This window comes from Acanthochromis polyacanthus, chromosome 8 (assembly GCF_021347895.1).
Source record: "Acanthochromis polyacanthus isolate Apoly-LR-REF ecotype Palm Island chromosome 8, KAUST_Apoly_ChrSc, whole genome shotgun sequence".
NCBI classification, from domain to species: domain Eukaryota; kingdom Metazoa; phylum Chordata; class Actinopteri; family Pomacentridae; genus Acanthochromis; species Acanthochromis polyacanthus.
In genome coordinates this window covers 10,750,666-10,771,733 of record NC_067120.1, presented here as the reverse complement: position 1 = coordinate 10,771,733, position 21,068 = coordinate 10,750,666, and positions in this window count along the sequence as shown.

Genomic DNA, 21,068 nt, shown 5'->3' with positions numbered 1-21,068 from the left:
TTGGTGGCAACTAGAAACTGGGACAGGAACAGCGCTGGACTGTGTGGCAATTAGACCCAGTAGCCACACACAAGTTACAGGTCACGCAATGCACTCTTCGCCTTTGAGCATTTTATTTACAAAATAAACGGTTATACACTGAATTTAGTGTACTGAATGACACATTTGAAGCCACCAAGAGCAATTCATGCCACTTGTCAGCTGGCCAGTTCAGCCAGAGAAAACCACAAATGTGTATATAATATCAGTTTTCGCAATGCATTTATGATCTGAGTAACGAGTTAGCCTAAGAACTGCTCACACAGTCATGAGTAGGCCACATCTTTTCATGTGTGCTGATTGAAATGTTGCCATTTTTGTGCTTTAGTAGTTTTTTGTGGGTCTTATTTAATGAAGTGTTTAAAGATATCAGTGGCATAGATTAGGACACATGACCTGAGATAGTGGAGGTGTTTTTCTTTCAGCTGATATTGATTTCAAGTCTCAGCTACACAAGCTGGTTAAACTTCTCAAAACAGCTGCAGTCACAGTGTAGTTACAGCATTGAAGATTATCTATACATAATCCAGGGCTATATACAGCTTACTGTTATTGACAAAATAGATGTTCAAAGTAGGACAGCAGCCAGTCATGCAGGTGAGCAAACTGTAGGTCATGTGAGTTTGAGAAGACCAATAATCTCCTCATGTAGTCAGTTATTACAAATGATTTTACAACAATGTTAATGCAATTTCTTTTAAAGTTAGTAAGAAATTCTTTTTACACTTAAAGAATCCTGAAAACCGAACTACAGCAGTGTCATCGGCCATGACAACAGCTGCCATACAAGTGAAATAAAAGGGAAATGAGTTTGACACTGTGGTGTGCCTTTTATTTCAGAATATATTTTGCCTTCTCGATGTTCTCGTTTTGATTTACAATTCACTGGCAGTTTCTGTTACATAATGTTTCTTGGCAGTTAGAAGCATGAAAGATGTGGTTAAAATCTTTTGGCCTTAACATTTGTACAAGCTAAGTATTTAACCTGTGTCAGGACATATTTCCACTCCCTTTACTTTGGCCACTTTGAGTGTGCCTGAAGTCTGGTCAAACAGAAACTATTTTGTTTGATCTGAATACAGCCCTGTAAGTGGATACGCGCTGGATCCAAAACACACAACCAGAGACTAAAGGCAAATATCTCCCAGTGTCTTGTACTTTGGTTGTACTTTGTACTCTGATTCTGACAGAAACTCCATCACAAGGCCGCTGCAGGCTATCGGCAGTCAATAGGCCTCTGTGCAACGTGTGATGTTGTGCTGCAGGCCTAATTCTCTGCTTTGATAAGGTATTCTGTTACTTAGAATATATCAGTTTCAGTTTTTGTCATGTGGGTATCCTTGGTAAAATCCCCTTTTATCTCTTTCTTGTTATTGTTTTTTCACCTGCAGTGTGACGGAGGTAAATGTGGCCGTTTGTATAGCAGAAAAACTGTCATAAAATTAAGATTCTAAGGGGACAGTTTTATTAATTAAGATTTACCTGTGAAATACAAGATGAGTTTTTTGCACTTTCTGCAGTAGCCTCAGGGCATGAGAATAAAAGGCCATTAGACTGAATACATTACACAGTGACACAGATTGTTCAGTACTTTCAGTTCAGTAGTTACTGTTCATGCGAGACATTTGTCCCAAGTTGATCCCATTTCTTTGCTCTTTACAAAGTACCGTCAATGGTATATCATCACATTACTCAAAGTTACATTATTGTCTCATGTTTTTAAAGCAAATGTGTTTTCTCTAAATTATGTGATTTCTCTTTCTTACCCGCTCAGTATACAGTGTAACAATCAGAAGTTGAAATATGTTGTAAATATCTATAATGTTCTTCTGTGTATTTGTACAAATCTAAAAAATACACAGAATATATTCCCTTTGCGCCCTACAAGTTGTGTCTTTTTTCACACTATAAGCTGATCAGTCCCAACCCCACAGTGTTTGGAATAGCATCCCCATCTCCCAAGCATGATATCCCGGTTTTCTTAACTGGAATTCTGAATGGATGACTGATTTTATTCCTTTGGGAATCAAGAGTAAGAAAGACCTGACTGGCTCTACAGGTAGGCAAAGAGAGCGCTGCAACTGGTCTGTGTTTGTGGCGTCCTCCATTTCTGCCGTCCGATTGGTTCCCTTGTCTCAATTAGCCGTATCCTACTTGACCTCCTCGTAATTCTCGTCCTCATTATTGCTCACACCGTTTCTGTGATCTCTCTCCTTTCTTGGTCCTTCCTGGTTTTTCACTTCCTGTTCTAGGCTTGCTTTGTTACACGGGTCTTCTCCTTCCTCTTCCACCTCCTCTCTCTTCTTCCCACTAGCTATGTGCACCTGGACGTGAGTTTTCTCTGGGTGCTCCGACTTCCTACCACAGTACAAAAACACATTCAGGTTAACTGGTCATTCTAAATTGTCCGTAGGTGTCACTGAGAGTGTGCTTGTTTGTCTGTATATGTTGCCCTGTGATAGACTGGTGACCTGTCCAGGGTGTCTCCTGCCTTCGCCTTATGTCTGCTGGGCTAGACTCCAGCCCCCCCGCGACTCTGAGGATTAAGTGGTGTATAAATAATGGATGGATATCTATATTTTACTGTCACCTGTACACTAGTGAAATGGGGGGCATTCCATTCCTATATCCATACTACCAAACTCTATAATATACCAGATTAAGATTTCGTATGTCCAATACACAGTATGTCACATGTAGTACGCCAAAAATACCAGAATACCCACTACATCTGGTTGGATTTTGTATTATGCAGGCCTGCTTGTTTTTCTGGCCATTCAGACAGTTTTTCGCGTGACAAAAACAGATAACAGCTCATTTTGCATTACAGACTATGACAGTTGAAGCTTAAGCCACAATTTCATAATGATGCATTATGTGCCAGTTGTGTGCATATTGCATGAAACAGTGCATAGAAAGGTACAGCTGTAGTGCATACTTAAAGTAAAAATAGCTACAATTTTTAATACAGTCATAGTGTATGACCCAAATGCATGCACACATGTTTGTACACCCTTAAGAAACCAGTTCCATACTCATATAGAAGAGGCTCAATCCTTTGATTTACAGCAAAGCCAGCTTGGATGATGTAGATTATCTCTTGACCTTTGGCTGCCGCAAACGTCTGTCACTGTATTACTTGGAAACACATCTAGATCCCTTTTAAGTGTCTCCTACAGACTAGATAAAAATGCATAAGTAATTTTGTTTCATAGACATCATGCTCTCATTTTCATCTGTCATTTGAAAATTTCATTTTTTTTAAGATTTGGAGCAGGATTAGACTGCAAGGGTTGTGATTTATTTTTACATCCATGTCTGGAATACTTCTATGAATCTGAAATACAGCAGAGCACTAACTTATGTAGCTACTCTGACTGATATCTACATGTTGTTATTCTTCTGGGCTCTCAGTTTCACACAGGAACAAAGGTGTTTAGACACCTGCTCCTTATTTCTGGACTAATAAAGAACAGCTCCATATTCAAAGTGAAGTTTGTTTCATGACTGTCTCCGCTTTTCTTGTAAAGCAACAGCGTTTTCATTTTAACCCCTATCGGATCATGCAGCTGGATCCGTGCGCGGCCTTTGTGGTGCGGTTAATGCACGGTTAAGCATTGTAGAAGTTTGTCAGCATGACTGCTACTCCAGCGACTGATGTGGTGTTATCAAAGCTTTTGCCAGTAACTCAGATTTCACCTTCTTCTTACATAAAGTTGTACCTGAGATGAGAAAACAAATTGGACAGACCAGCTGCAGCTATCTGATGGGAAGAAGGCGATGTGGCTTTAGGATTTGATATTAGAAAAACAGTGGCTCTGTATTCATTTTAGGGAAGTAATAGAGTCATAGACAACATATAGGACTGTAGAGTAGTTGCAATTCTCTGTCAACATTGATTATATATTATTTTGTGATTTTTGGACCTTTTATTAATATTCATTTCCTGGCACATTACCACCACCTACTGATCAGTGGAATAGTGCGGCATCATTGGTCGTACTGTAGCTGATAATGGGGGTTTTCATTGTGAAATCAAGGAAGAAAAATTTAAATGATTTCAAATGGGGATTGCATTTTTAAAGTAGAAAGTAAAGCCCCCCGAAATCATGCATAAAATGCCTGAAACTATTATACAAACCCTTCTGTAATGCTAAGCTTTGTCATTTTTAGACTGCGGCAAAGATGTGGAAGACACAACTGAAGTGTAATTTTCAGTATTGTAGTTTGTCGTGTGTCCTTTACATTGGTCAGACGTAAGAAATAATTTAACTCGACAACTGGCTCATATATCTATGAGTTCATGTGCATATATGGATGTGTAGCTGCGCTCCTGTAGGGCCGAGCAAGTGTGTGGTGTTGAAATTATATGAAGAGAGCCCTCTGAAATAATATCTGAAGGCTCCTCCTGACAGTGATCAGAAGTAATCCTGGAGGGTTGAGTCCTGTGTTGTCAAAATATATCTTTTCAATGGATGCATCCCAGGGCAATTTTAGCAAACACCAGAGGTAACATGCGCAGGCGGTGCTGAAATCACAAGGGCCTTCAGTGACAGATGGTCAGAAACTCGACTGACCAGACCACATCCCAGCATGCAGCAGCTCAGGGCTTCCTTTGTCTCCGTGTCAAACACTAACATAAATCTGATGAGGCATTTTCAAACTCCAAAGCACTGGGCTATTTCTAACTTAGTATGCCACCATTGTATTTTTACATGCTTGCTCTTGAGATCTCCTGCAGGCTTGAAAGAACTTCCATGGTATGACATTTTCTGCAGTTGGATGCTGAAAAAAAAAAAGAGCATCTTCATCGGTTGAATCGGTGAAAGAACCTAAGAGAAAATTCACAAGCAATTATCTTGATACCAGATTCCCTGAACAAGTAATTTTTGAAGCAAAAAGTCTAAAGATTCCAGCTCTCAGTTGTGGTGATTTTCGTTTTTTTTGGCCAGGAAAAAAAAAATCTGATGATGTAAGAAATTTGGCAAGATCTGTTTGACTTTGTTACTGGCATTTTAAACATCAAATGATTCACTGATTTAATTAAGAAGTAGTTTGCTGGTGAGCAAATAATAAAAGTAGAGTTAAATTCATCCCTAATGTGGACAGTCTGTTGTTGATGGAGTTTCTTGACATATCAACTAAAACTGATATAGCAAACAGATTGGAAACTGTAGTATTTGAATTTCAAATAACACTTTCAACTGAGCTAATCACATGCATAAAAATAAATAATCCAGAACAAAAGCCATCATAACTGTGGTGTTCAGACAATGACTTACATCATTAAGCCTGAAAAATGAGACATTTGTTGCAAGAGTGAAGTCATTTGTAAGTGTGAGACAATAGATATATTATTACTAGTTTAGTTATTTGACATAGAGCAAAAACATTCAGTACTGGAAGAGCTACATAGGTGGTGTGTTCTGTGTGAGTTTCAGCTTAAAATTATATTTAAAAATTTTTTTTAATATATATTTGTCCTTGTCAAACGCTCAGACCTGAACCTAAACTGTCATGGCTCATCTTTGTCTTTGCTCTCGGTGGGAACGTTGTTAATGATAATGCATCTCTCTACGGTCATACTGGACGCACTAATGAGCTTGGTTTTCCTCTCCGTAACCTCTTCACTCTCCAGGACTACGAGCAGCCCTTATTTGTTGCAAATGTTTGTGAGTGAGTAAGTGCGTCTATTTTAAAAAACCACCGAGAGGTCGGACTGAAGCCATGCAGCAGCTCAGTGTAAATGCAAAGCGAAAGGTACAGCAGCTTCCCAGTCTGGTTTATTTGTTTTCTCTATATGTTTGCATAGCTGAACAGATCTGACATTGTTTTTGTTTAATACATGATTCAGCTGTGTCTTGTTTTCTGCAGTCTAAGCTGCTGTAATTGCTTGATTCATGTTAACTGTCTGAAGTCGTAATCTGTGGATCTTAGACTTGGATGTACACAGAGCTGGTTGTCATGGCAGTGTTGATGCCACTGGCAGAATAATGCAGCATTCAGCCGATAGATATTCTGAATCCAAGACTTTTAAAATCGCATGTGGCATGTGATCGTAAATAACTCCGAGCTTTCTGCCTCTCTGCCGTCCTTGGTGATGCTGTAAAGAGAATAAATGTAATGAACTGTATTTATTTACTATATAAGTAAAGGTTGCTTGTTTGCTTACTGATGCTCATCTGTTAAGATTAGCTCGTAAATCTCCTCGATCTGCTGAACTGAAGCAAAGGCCTGGCTATTAAATGCACTCAACAGTTGAGAATCTCCCTTTTTAGACGCTCCTCCATTCATGTGATGCAAAGTAGAGAAAATGCATTGACTTATAGTTTAATCTTTGAACAAGTATCTGTCTGCTTTATCTCAATTCCGCCAGCGTTAGTGTAATCACAAGACTTCCTTCTGCAATTTTGTTTGCTGCTGCACACAAATAGATCAATAAGCTGGACGCCAGCACATGCTGATCACTGGATTAGCACCACTGATAGTCTATCTAGCACATTATATATGCCGTGCACATGTCGACCAAGCCAAAAAAAAGATCTGTCCACTCTACTAAGGAGCCATCAATTCGGTTCATCACACACGCCAACCAATAAAATGTCCTGCAGCTGGATGTGTGATTGTTTATTGATTGGAAAGTAGAATCGATGTCAAATCCCGGTCAGTGAGCACGCAGAAGAACATTTATCTGCGGGTTAGAGTCGTGACAAGCTAGGCTGACCTCAGAGAACCAGTGGTAGTCGATTTTACGAGCCCGACCTGGCACTGCTGTCGTCGCTATTTTGTTGCGTTTTAACTAACAGACTGCAGGTAATACTAAATAAAAAGTTGTTTCACTCTGCAGACATGTGATCATGCACTCTACAAGCAAAAAATCTCATCACTCAAAAATCAATTCGTGAAGTTTTTCTGAAGAAAGTCTGAGGAGCAAAAGGTTCTAAATGAAGAGACTGAAATTGTGACGTTGTTTTGTTTATCCTTTGGATGAATTAGAAACACTCAAAATAAATGAAACGTGTCTAATGTTGGTGAAAATTACACTATAAATGATACAGTACAGCTTTTAGCTACACATTTTTTGAAGAAAATTGCAAATTTTACAGATTGGAGTGTTTTGATGGAATAAAATCTGAGAAAAAATAAATACTTTCTACATTGCCTCTAAGGAAAAATAAAAAGCCAAAACTGCGTACATTTAAAAAAAAACCTGTATTTTTACAAATGGCAATTCATTCTTTTTAATGTGCGACCATAACATTGTTCTGCATTGGGATTTGAAAAATGGCAATTTTTGTTTAATTCTTTTTTTCCAGAATTTCCTTGTTATGTTAAATTATAAATAATAACTTGTTAAAATCATAGAAAAAAAAATATGAATTTACTTGTTAACTCTTTAAAAAATTACAGTGCCTTATGTCCACATCCAAACTAGTTTTTTTATGTGTAGTAATTTGTTCTTTTACAATTTTTCATGGTAAAATTTGTGTTATACTGTTGAAAATGTCATTATTTTACTGACATTTGCTGTCATATTGCACTATTTTCTTCCACTTTGTTCACATTACAATAATCAACAGTTTTTTAGCGTATTTTTCTATCACCCTTCTTGCCAGATTTTTACAATTGCTTTGCAGAATTTTGTTTTACAGTTTACCCAGATATCCTGAATCACATCGCCAGCATTGATCAGGTTTTTAAGGAACAATAAGGCTGTGAGGGAGCTCAGTATATTGTAGTTCATCATGGGAAAAAGCTGACAAGAGTTAATAAGGGAATCGTTTGGACTTGTTTCCATTCTCGTCAGAAATCAAATGTGTTTGTACCTGATCCAAATTGGAACACTTCACAGGCCAGAGAGCGAGGAGACCTAATTTGTCATAGAATTATGCCATAATGCTCCATATTCAAGTAGAGTGTAAGTTCAGAGTACAAAGCCGACTGAAGAGAGCTCCATGGATCGAGGATACAGATTCAGAATCAAGAAGTATATGAAGAACACACAGTTATCTGTTCAGACATAAAGCACAGTTAAACTAAAACGAGCGACTATAGAGAGTTTTGCTCTGCAGCTCCTCTCTGACAGTTTGACCCTGACCGATATGTGTAGGTGTAGAGAAATGAGGAGTTTCAGATTCAGTAACTGATCTGAATTTAGGTCCTACAGATTCATTCGGCTTGGCAGCTGCATTATGCTGGAAACACTGTTTAAGTTTTTACCTTTGCTAAATTCCAGAGTGTTCCTTTCTTGCTTGCTGTCATGTGGAGGTCACGGCTGCTACTTGTGGGGATTTAAACCGCTGTTGTGGTTCCACGCTGTTCGTGGCGTTGGAGAATGTGAGCAGTTGTCACATATCTTTGCACCCTTTGAGGGATCGCCACGCGACCCAGCAGCAGGCAAATATCCTCTGATCTGGTCTGTTTCTGGGCTGAGCTAAGTTTAGAGGCCTGCAGAGAGGGGTGACCTGAGAGGGTTTCTGGGCGAGGCACAGAAATGAAGGCCTCGACTGCTGCTGTATCGGCTGTGCCCTGCTTGCTCTAGTCAGTGTATTATTAGGTCTGGCATGGGATCAAAGTTTGCACACATTGCATAATCCAAATTGGTTTCAAATTTAGGGCTACTGTTGGTTGGTTAGCGCCTTCCGAAAAATGTCTTACTTTTTCCTTAATTAACTACATTATAAACAATATCCTGTTAAACAATATCCTTGAAAATCTGCCCGCAAAAGTTTCAAAAAACATATTTAAAAAATGAAAATAATTTATCCTTACAATATATCTTTAAAATAAAGATTTTTTTTTTTATCAGATTCAAATACAGTAAATGAGTGTACTTTTCATAGTCACACATTGGAACAGACAGAATTACTATTTGTAAAACTATAGATTTTTGATGTGTATTTTTACAGTTTTGGCTTGTTTTTGTTGTTTGTTTTTTTTGTCAGCAAGTAAATGACTTCACTAGATATTTAATTTAAGAAAAGAGAGAAAAACTATATTAATTTCTTTTTACTACTTTTCAATCCCTATTATACAAAAATCTACTTTTAAAAGATGGCAAATATCTCAAAATGACAGTATTTTTGCAGATTTGAATACATTAAAAATGTAAAAAAAAATGTTATCAGTCAGTCAAACATTGTAGAAGAACAAATTCCCACTAGTAGCAACATAATTTTGATTCTGATGTAATTTACAGTTTGGGCTGTTTTTTGTTGACAAGAAAATTATTACTTTTTTGTGATTTTGCAAGTCGTTATTTGTAATTAAAACAACTGGAAAAATGTGTAAATTTACAGGGAGTTTACAAAAAATACATTTAAATTTGTAAAAATAAACACAACATTATATTCTACAGTGTAGTATGTGACGTTTTCTAGGTTTATTTTACAGCCTTCAGTTCATGAATAGATGCCACATAGTGTAGTTTCTTAATACTTTACCCTCTAAAATGACATAAATACATGATTCTCAGTGAAATTTCTGTTTCTACGTCTCGTGTAATCAGTATACTCTCAGAAACCCAGCCATATTTGCTTTAATGCAACACATGCATATCATCTTATGCTGAGAAAATCTCTGTTATTCTTACACTCAACAAAGATATAAACACAACACTTTAGTTTTTGCTCCCATTTTTTATGAGATGAACTCAAAGATCTAAAACTTTTTCCACATACACAATATCAGCATTTCTCTCAAATATTGTTCACAAACCTGTCTAAATCTGTGATAGTGAGCACTTCTCCTTTGATGAGATAATCCATCCCACCTCACAGGTGTGCCATATCAAGATGCTGATTAGACACCATGATTAGTGCACAGGTGTGCCTCAGACTGCCCACAATAAAAGACCACTCTGAAAGGTGCAGTTTTGGATGGATGGGATGGGTTATCTCAGCAAAGGAGAAGTGCTCACTGTCACAGATTTAGACAGATTTGTGAACAATATTTGAGACAAATGGTGATATTGTGTATGTGGAAAAAGTTTTAGATCTTTGAGTTCATCTCATAAAAAATGGGAGCAAAAACAAAAGTGTTGGGTTTATATTTTTGTTGAGTTTGTTCAATAAATTGATGCTAAAGTGACATTCTTCATTTCTCTCCTCTAAGCTCATTTCTTTTTTTGTAAAAAACAAGTTTCATGACTGGTGTAGACATACCCACGGCAGATTAACTGGATCAAATATTGACATAGTTATCGATACAACAGCACAACCAAATTGTGTTTTACTTACTAAGACAATATTGACACACTTCTTTAAAATAAATTGACAAACTATTACAGAAGCATACTGATAATTATTGAATGTTTGTGCCATTTTCTGTTGCATTAATCAGCTGCTTTATTTGTCAGAATATATTATCACCTTTTGTCCAGAAAAGATTTTATTTTAACTTCTAAAACTGTTGCCATAACAGCAAAACGTGTGACAGAGTCCTTGAATGCAGCTCCCTCCTAAGCTGCCTAATGTTAGTGAAGTATGTACTTGTGTCTGCAATGCTTTTAGCATGTATCAGATCCTAAATATTTTATGAAATGACTCGGGACAGAGTGATGCTGAAGCGGCTCTGAAGCTTATTGAAGCCCTCTCTGCACAGTGTCAGCCGACTGTACCTCCAGAGTGTTCGTCTCAGCTCATTTCATTAAAATCTATCACTGGGGTTTTCATATTTAATATACTGAAGTTATAGAGGCTCCGCAGTTATTGGTCACAGTAGCATGAGCGTTATTTTCTTGTTTGTCATATGTTTTCTTGTTTTTGTGAGCTGCTGTGAAAATCCATACTGTTCTTATGTGGAAACAGGATGCTGTCGAATGCGAGCCAATAAAACAGATTCTACGTTTGGGAAGATTATAATGCTTTGTTGACACTAATTCATTGTAGACGTCTTTCAATATAATGTGGTGCAATTCAATTCCTTTGAAAACAACCGTCTCAGTAATACATGCAGTTAAGTAGAGTTTATAACTCATCACGTGTACCTAATAAAGTGGCCACAGAGTACAATAAATATCGGTAAAACTGCCTTAAATGGCTACATTTCTGCCATCCCCTCATTTCCTTACCCTGCTAAATGAGGTGCTGTAGCACTTATACACGTGTCACCAGCCGTGAACATCATTATGCCCCCAATTGTTAAGCTAACTGCTTAGAGGTAGATATCAGAGTATTTTCTGAAGAGGTTTGTACGTTATATTGTTCCTGAAGCTCAGATTAAAGTTTGAATGAACAGTAAACGGACAGGAATCTTCTTAGGTGAGCAGAAGTGCACTCCTTATGATCTTGAACTCAAATTGAGGTGGCTGATTTGCTTTTTTTTATTGCAATCCCACCCTGTCATTATACACGCGGCAGACAGACGCTTGCAGCAGATAAACAGACCAGAATTGTGCCTACAGATTACTGTGCTCCTGACATACCTGCTTTTTAAGTGGAGCCCTCAAATTACCATTTCTCAAACGGCTCACCTTAGACGGAGGAAAACAGAATAATGTGTAGTTTGTGAAGGAGGCTGCACAGAGAAATTTACTGAGGCGTTTTGCTGTGAGACTGTTTAATTTTGAGCAATATTCACAATAGATGTTCATGTTTGCCCTCCCTGACATGTTAAGTGTTAAATGTAGAAAATCTATGTTTTATTTAGCTGAAAAAACTAGAATGGTTTTAGGCTCAAAAAGTAAAGTTTCTGACATAAATAATTTTGATTTTTCACTTGACTTTATAGAGGTCTAAGTATTTCAAAAGGAGGAAGCACCTTAAACATGTCCAAAAATAGGCCTTCTGACCTGAGTGAGTTTTAGTTGTTAACTTTATATCAACATGTTCTTAAAAATGTTTATGCCCTCAAACCTAACCAACGCAGTTTTCCATCTGTTCCAGCAATAAGTAACCTTTGCAGAGCTAAAGCTATCTTGGTAAGGCTAGCATAGGCTTTGTTCAAATCTGATTGTTTCACAAATCAGATCTTGAAGATGGACTGTGACCAGATCGGATTACTGTGCCCAGATTTCACCTACGTATCTGCATGGGTTGCTGTGGCAACTACGTAGTTGCCAGTAACTACTAAAGATGCAGCTTTCTAAAGGCCCTCTATATAGTTTTCTTTTATTCTGGCGTCTATCTTCATGTTTACCCTGCATGGCACTCAGCTACTACCAGCACAGATTCTACTCAGCACTTCTGTCATTCTGATTTTGATGTTACTTTGGCTTCAAAAACAGCTTTTGTGTGTTTTTTTGGTTGCCTAGACTGTATACAATCTGGAGTTAATGAACAACAGGCTTTGGTTGGCAGTAGCAATAACACCATAGTGAAGACTCAGTGTTCATTAGAGGTCACAGCAGTTTTTTTGTTTGTTTTTTTTGCTTCTTTGATTGTGATTTTAAAAATACACTTTATGTTGGAATACATTTATGTGACTGCTTTTTTATTTATTTTTTGTATTTTTTTTTGGCATCGACTTTGTTTCCAACAATTGTGGAAATTCAACTTTATTGCTATCGACTACTGACTCCCTGATGGTATTATGCGATGGATTAGACTGTGAACATCTAAAGTGGCTAAAAACTGCACAGTACAGCTCAACATTATGAGCAGCTTTGCCTGATATGCTGCGCTGTTGGTCTTTTGCAAGCTGCCAAAACAGCTAAAACCTGTTGTGACTTGAACTCTGTAAGACCTCTGAAGGAGCCGTGTTGTATTTGGCATCAAGCAGATCCCTAAGTCCTGTATGATGGATGGATAGATAGATAGATAGATAGATAGATAGATAGATAGATAGAGTTCTTTAGGTCAGCCTCTCAAGTCTTATTGTATTATGGATGCTTTGTTCGTTCAGTGTGGTGACAAGAAGAGTGTTTCTTGAGGGGACGAGAGTGGGACATGAATGGAGAAGCGAACATAATCGCAGTGTTGTCGAGGTAACGTATAACATGATACTGCAGTGAGAGTCAGTAAACAGAGTGACTGGTGAGGCCAAAGCTGTAACACAAGAGCCCAAAGTGCTTACCTGCAGCCTCTTAGATCAACAGCCAAGTGGACGGAGCGGGTTCATGTAGCATTTCATTAATATCAGGTGTTTCCAGAACAGCCCCTGAGCTATTTTTATTTCAGTTAATCCATTTATGGTTGGAATTTCATGTATGTGGAGGAGGAAATGCTCCACATGTCACTGAAAGAAAACAGAAACTTTCCACATGTAGATTGGAATGTTTTTATTCTTTATGGAAATTTAAAACACCAGACACATCCATCACTAATACTTCAGGTGTCATATAGAGCAAAAATATTCACGTTTAGAGTCTCCTCTCTTAGTCCTGATCAAGCAGCTGACAAAGGCATGATGTAGCTAGGAATGTCCCACATTGTACCCGAGCTGTATCTAAGCAGCTGTGTCCGAGACCCTGAAGGAAGGTGCCAGAGGCAGGGCTCTGTTATCTCTCAGCTGTAAGCACTTTAGGCCGGGGATTAAGATCACTATTCTAAGACACAGTAATAAGATGCAACTGCCGCTCTTCATCTTTTTACTGATGGCAGCATCTGCTCCGACTACACCGCACTCGATACGCCTTTGTGAAACTTTCAAGGCAGCAGCGTGATTGCTGTAAGCTGGGACATGCAGAGCTGATGTGCTCAGAGTCGATGAGATAGGCAAGCGGTTTACACAAGAAAAGGTGGTTTATTCAAAGAGGCCACTGAGTAGCACTTGGCTAAGCAAATGTTTAAGCTATCTTCTAAAGGCCTATATGTAGTTTGACATACAGGGGGTCATGTGTTTATGTGTTCAGTCGACAAAAGCCAAAGGTCAACGATGACTGAAGTCACCTGTTGCAAGAGCTGTGAGTGTGAGGCTGCATTTCTTTTCCGCTATCTTTCGCTCATCGTTATTCTCTGCTGTGCTACTCAGTTTTGCAACTGGCATGCACCACCTGTAAATGTAAAAGTCACTGTTTTATTACTTTACCATTTCAAAGTAAATATGTTTAGGTCCTGCAAAGCACATTTGTAACCATCCATCCATCCATCCTCTATACACCGCTTTATCCTCATTAGGGTCGTGGGGGGTGCTGGAGCCTATCCCAGCTGACTCGGGCGAAGGCAGGGGACACCCTGGACAGGTCGCCAGTCTGCTGCAGGGCTACATACATAGACGAACAATCACACTCGCATTCACACCTACGAGCAATTTAGAGTAGTCAATTAACTTCAGCATGTTTTTGGACTGTGGGAGGAAGCCGGAGTGCCCGGAGAAAACCCACGCATGCTCAGGGAGAACATGCAAACTCCATGCAGAAAGATCCCAGGCCCACCCCAGGCATTTGTAACCAATCAAACTTTATTTATAGAACACTTTCCATACAAATGGAATGCAAAACAAAGTGCAATAAAGCAGTATGGACAACCCTACATCCCCTTAAGGACTCTAAAACACAGGGATTTACGAACCGAAACCACACTATCCTATAAAACACATACTATGAGGAAACACCATATGAGAGAAAAGTATGTAAAAAAGAGAGGTAAATAAAATACAATATACTGAAATATCTGTTAAGATATAGACACAGAAATACAAGTCAGAATTGTAATGATAAAGTCATCAACTGTACATTAAATAGACTGATATATGTAAGTAAGTGAATAAATAGAGAAATTAATAAACAAAATTAGTTGTAAGAGTAGTAATAGTTAAATAAAATCTGTCAAATTGATCAAAAGCCTGTTTAAAATGGTAGGTCTTGAGTTTACCTTTTAAAACCTCAACACTCTCCACTGCTCTCAGCTCTTCCGGTGGGCTCGTTCCAGAGATGTGGGCCGTAATAACAAAATACTGCCTCACCGTAGATTGTTGCTCTGGCTTTAGCTTTAATTAAAAAGCCCCTACTAACAAGAAGACCTGGGGCTTCTAGAGGGTTCATCGAATAAATACGAAGGACCAAGAACATTAAAGTTTCATAAACTATGAAAAAAATCTTAGAATACTTTGTAGAAGAGACCGTAACCAGTGCAAACACTTCAGAAGCAGAGTAATGCGAGCTCTCCTACTGGTCTGATTAGAGAAGCTCGGTTTTAAAAATATACCCACATCATCAGTGAGCATTAATTACTACCTGTAGTTTAGGTGCCTTGGATCCCTCTCACCAAGTATCCTAAAGCTCTTGCTCACTAATCTCATCAAGAAAGTAGGGTCTGCATTGTATAGATGTGCATTAAATTAAGCATTTCACTTCCAGTAGCTTTGTGTTGTCCTGTTTAATAATATATGTGTGAGGACAGACATTACATTAATGGTAATGTCAGCTCTGGATGCTTTACTGCACGTTGGTAATATGAGAGCGTGGGTCCTGACGGTTGATTCTTCTGCTGCTGTTCACCGACTACAACGTGGACCTCTGACCTGTTTAATTTTGGAAGTAGTCTCCGGGGCCTGGGGAGGGGAAGCCGAGCGCCGATGCTGCTGCTAAGTGACATCAATCAACACCATGTATCACAATTGCCCATCTCCTCCTCTATGTGTGAAATCTGAATAATTCGTTGACACTTAGCCCTCCAGGGGAATACTCTCTTAAATTGGATTATGAAAATAGATTGCTTCTGTGGTTGTGGCTTGTATATGCCTCATTAAATAGATTTTAATATTTATAAGTGGGGAATCAAAAACAGGATTTTGTTAATATTGCGGTAGTGTTTAATGTTCTGATACTCTGTGGAAGAAATGTTCTTGCAAACACAGTTTTGTTATTTATTAAGAATCGTAGCCGTGTTGCTGTTACATGTATAAAGGACATTTCATAAACTGAGTACATAAATTATGAATACATCCAAAATTTACTTTGTGAGGCTGTCAAGGGGACTTTTTTCATGCACAATGGACATACTATAACGGGAACGTTACAGTGTTCTCACCACATCTGGGATTTTTATGAGACGCTCATAATCTGCTTGTCCAAATTTTACATTCGGTTGTGATATTGTGCGCGTATTTCACAATGAAACACGTCTTTGTATTCCTGAAGAGCAGAATAGTCTCATGTCCAGGTCACTCCCTTGTCTCTCAGTGCTGTCATTGTTTTGTTTTTTTCTTTTTCCCTTCGCAAAGAAGTTCTTGAATAAGTTTGCAACAGTGAAACGGAACAGCTCTTTGGCAAAGAGTTGAATGATTGTCTGTGTGCTGCAGCAATAATATTTCAGGGCTGTTGTCCCCTGCAGTCATAAGGGGCTCAGCCAATTCATGCTAGCAAAGGTCAGGTCCGTCTGGAGTGCTGTTTACATTCTGGGGTAACCTCCTTCCTCAGACATCATCCGCTGAACAGTGTCACACACACTGGAAATCATACAGCCTCGTCCAAGTACGGGCGGCATTCCAGCCAACCTACAATACTCGGCATGTGAGGAATGCTGGACGCTCCATTTTTAAAAAGAGGGAGACGGATAACAGAGGAGTTGAATTGATTTTCCTGCTAGTACTGTCACACTTATTAAGGCCTCACGTACACTGCCTCTTTATTTTCTTCCTCTGTGTGGGTGTATTGTAACCGAGATGATGTTGTTGCTGTGTTTCTGAAGGTCACATCTGCAAGTTGTAATTGTGGATCTCTCGTCTGAGTCTGCTGGACTGAGATGGAGCAAAACGACACTTGTTGTTTTATTTAGGACAAATTATTTCTATTCCGCTGCTCACAGTGCTCATACTCATCACATGATGTCACTCACAACATCTTTTTCATATTGTGTGAAGAACGTGGGTGCTAATTAGATGTGCTAGATGTGAGTTGTCCATCAGCAATGCAGAGCTACTTCACTCCTCAGCTGGCCTGCAGGCCTTAAATTAAATGTGTCTGTGCTCTGTCATTGCAGCCCTTCAGGACAAACAGTGTCATCTTTACTGCAGTGTAAACTGGTAGCCTTCACATGGAACATGCTGTGACAAATGTCCTTCAAACTCATATAACTCCTTGGTTTGTTTTTGTCCTGTAGCTGTTTATGGAGCACTTTGCTGCTAAATTAATAAAAGAGGGGATATAAAAGATGTTCATTGAACTCGTCAACTAGCTTCCTCAATAAGAGTAATTTATGTGTGCAAGACTGGACATGACAATGACCAGAACTTCATTGAACTTAGTAGGAATTTAAAGGCAGTGGTGATGCACCAGTTAATATTCTGGACTACTGATTAGAAGGTCAGAGGTTCAAACCCTGATGCTGCCACTGTCAGGCCCTTGAGCAAGGCCCTAAAAGCTCTTGTCCGGAGTTTCCGTTTGTTTTCAATTTATGTATCATTGTTTAACAACGCTTAAATGTGTTAGTCTAGTTCGATACTATAATATAATGTTAGTATGACGCGATATGAAAATTTATTCATGAGCTCCGCCTTCCTCTCATAGACCCCCATGTTATTCCAAAAAGCGCCGGTCGGCAGCTAGCCAATCAAGTTCAAGCTTCAGCTTTGTCATGCTGTCAATCAACGGTTACGCGCACAGCAAGCAAGCCCATGCAGAGGTGGGCGAGCTACGCACTACGCAACCGCGCGCACATTTGTTTTGCTTGTGGAGGAGAGAGCATCAGGGATCAGCAACTTCCAGAAAAGTTACCAATCCCACGGCTTGTCAGGCCAAGAGACTGCAGGACGTTTTTTGGCTCGGGGTGCTCGCGTCGCTCCCCGACCACGGCCTCCATAGCCCACCTGACTGCTTCGTTTAGATGCCCGACCTCTGGAGGAAGATGTTGGGGCGTCTGGGACATACTCTTCGTCAGAGGAGTCATGGAATTCTGAACTCTAGATAGCAATAAATAAACAATGTAACACATATACACGCGTAAATGCACTAAGTTTGATAAACAACATCATCGAGAGGGATACACGAGTGTAATCACATATTGAAACTTTACTAGTTCGTCCTAGCAGATACATGTTATTTTGGTATTAGGACAAGTTAGACTCAATACAGAATTCTAACGTAATTCCTTTATTATTTACTAAATGTACTAAATGTAGAAGAGTGGAAAAGAGCAAAACAGGCAAGATGCTGCAGCACTCCGGGCACTCCTCTCAGGTACTGCGCGCGTGCACAAATAAAGGGGCGAAATCAGACGGAGGGAGGGACCAACAGTGTTTTGGGAGACGCTGCGATTCAAACTCCAGACACGAGCTTTAACCCTTCCTGCTCCAGAGTTCGCTATACCATGACTGACCCTGTGCTCTGACCCCAATTGGGATGTGTGAAAACTGCAAATTTCCCCTTGTGGGACTAATAAGGGATATTAAAATGTATGCAATATAGCGGGATGTTTTGTATTTTTAAGTTATCAGTAATCCCCTCTCCAGTCTGTTTTTAAATGAAACGCAGTTCTATCAGGTTATTGCTGTTTTGACTAAAAACATGTTTTTTGATATCAAGTTAAGAGATAATCCATTGTGGAAATGACTTAGAAACCTTTCTCTTATAATGACTTAGACTTCTTAATTAGAAATACCATTTAAGTGTATATGTATGAAACAGTCGTCATCAGAATCTGTTTACTTAAGATTACTCTTAGCCTCTACCTAGAGCTAATGCTCAGACGCAGCTACATAATGAATGATTTGATTATTCTCTGTATTTTATGATATCATTTACTTCAACACATTTCTTGTTTTTTACGAACCACAGATCTGCATCCTTTGATAGCCAGTTAATCTAACTGATATTCATCTAACTGATATTCTGTTAAAGTATCTTCTGGCATTATTGAACCCCTAATCTGTTAATCATGATTACATATAAAAAAAGTACACAATAATTACTGGATATGAGCTGGCCAGTTGTCACCAGCTTGGCAGTGCCTGACTCCTCCTACCTCCTGGCTAATCCAAAAATGGGTAAAGGGGTGGATTGGTGCCTTGTAGTCAACTTTAGGCGACTGACTGTCTTATGACGGCACCCGCCTGTCACTCAAAGTGGTCATGCCTTTAAGCCTTAATGCAATTTTAATGAGTGAGTTTCAAAATTGTCCCTTTGTACAGTTGTCATGAAATTAGCAGTAGAGGCCAAAATCATTTTTGTACCAGGCTGTAAACATGTTTATTTCTACTGTAAAGCTGGACATTTCAACATGAGGGTTTATGGTTGACTCACTTTTGGAGTCAACCTCTAGTGTCCAAGTGAGGAACTGCAATTTTTCTCTATCCTCAACTCTGCCACTCACTGCAGTTCAAGCATACCTGTTCATTTCCGACACAATGGCAAGTTGCAAAAGTGAAGTATTGTTCCGGTCAGAAACAGATTATCAACAAAAATGATAATACAGAAAGCCCCACCCTTTACTGGATCCTTTAATTAGTTTCATTTCAAAACCTGGCTGTCTGAATCCAAGTTATTTTTTAGACTGTCTTCAGTGCGCTACAGTTTCAAGGCAGGAATGGTTTTCCATGACTACTTATTTTAATTTTGATATGTCTTCTTGCTTATATAAAAAACACCATATCAATTTTTTAACAAGGTAAATAAAAAAATCATCTAATGGGGTCTTGTAAATTGCACACTGTATGAGAGAACACAGCTGCAGTCTATTTAGACAGTGCATTACAGTCTGTTTGCTCCATCAACTGCTGTGCCACTGAATACATTATACATTGCCATTAAAATTATTGTCATTATTAGTCATAATAGTAATAACAACACTTTTTTTTTTTTTTTTACCCACAGTGATTACATTTGGGCTGGGGTTGGGATCCTCAGTTAAATTAAAAAAATATTTGGAGTCTTCAGCTTGTTTCACCACAGCCACTTGGTAAGTTTATTTTTCTTCTGTTTGGTGCTCAGCAGGTAGCGTTCAGAGAGTTTAATAGAGCTCATGTTTGAAATAGCTGCCTGCAGGGACCGATGAGAGTGGCTGCGATTCAAACATACTGCACATGCCAAACATAAAACCAAAACGGTGAGCCAAAACTCTCAGAGCTGCAGAAACGGCGGATAATTTTCCACGATTTTGGCAGCGATGAGTGACCCTTACAGAGCCACAAATTATAGAGTTATTTGATTACAAGCTAATTACAGCTGACACAAAGAGTCAATTGCTTCATCAAAAGAACATTTATCTGTAACCGTTTTGATCACTGATTAATTGCTTTGGTAATTTTCAAAACAAGCGCATTTAAACATTCTTGTTCCAGCACGTGAGGATTGGCTGCTTTTTTTTTTCTGTGATAGTGGGAGGCAAAATATTTTTAAATTTTGGACTGTTAGCCAGACAGAAGAACTGAGTGTAAAATGTCATTGTTTTGTAATGCTTTGTTGCCTTATTTAATTAATTAAATCAGAAAATAAATGGAGAATAACTACAAATGATACTAAAAATGATTGTCAGTTGAATGTATACAAGCTTAAGTTTATTTGTTCACTTTTATTTGCTTTATAACATATGTCGTCTCTTAGCACTTTACATAATAAGGTGATGATCTTACAAATTTTTAGCAGAAAAACCCAACAAATCCAAAGTTTCCTTTGGATTTCTTTTGAGAAAGGAACTAAAATGACACCCTTTAAAGTGCTTTTTGTTTTCCACAAAGACCACGTTTCAGAATCTAAATAAACTTTGACTGCAACAATAGGAGCATCAGTGTTTCCTCTGGTCCTGCATAGTTTGTGCAAAGGGAAAATTCTAAATTGGACAGTAAAGCTTTGCACTGTGCTCACAACAACCAGTTGTACCTGGCAAGGAAAACACTGTTATTGTCTGCAGTTAGACTGAATGTATATTGTTGGTTCAACAATGTGTGTCCTTTTGACACCACGTACGTACTTTGTGGGTGTGTGTCTGCATTTGTGGGGAGGCAGTGGGATCATGCGGTGGTGACTGACCATTGTTGTCAGTATTGTTGTCCGTGGCGGTGGTCTGCGGTGCACCAACGTGTAGGTGATTAACAGCTGACCACTGGGGAAAGGCGACCGTTACTTCCGTCCCATTATGGCCCGGCCTGCCTCCCAGATGTGCTCAAAGCGCCGCTGCATTCTTGCTGCAGTTTCTGACAAATTTGTTGTGACA